This window comes from Cariama cristata, unplaced genomic scaffold (genome assembly GCF_000690535.1).
Source record: "Cariama cristata isolate BGI_N322 unplaced genomic scaffold, ASM69053v1 scaffold742, whole genome shotgun sequence".
Classification (NCBI taxonomy): domain Eukaryota; kingdom Metazoa; phylum Chordata; class Aves; order Cariamiformes; family Cariamidae; genus Cariama; species Cariama cristata.
The window spans coordinates 1-202 of NW_009601860.1; positions in this window are offsets into that span (position 1 = coordinate 1).

Below are 202 nucleotides of genomic sequence, written 5' to 3' on the forward strand. Positions count from 1 at the left end.
AAGGGGCACGAAGCCCCGCCCCCGTAGCCTCTGGTAGCGCTTCCGCCCTCACTTCCCTTAAAGGGGCCGCGGCCCGCAGGAATGTGAGCGACCTGGTATAACAGGAGGGTCGGCGCTAGTACGGAGAACCGCTACACGGTGGAGCAGGAACCCTCTGCTTTGGGGCAGGGTACTGTTTGAGGGGCAGCCCACCCTCTTCCCC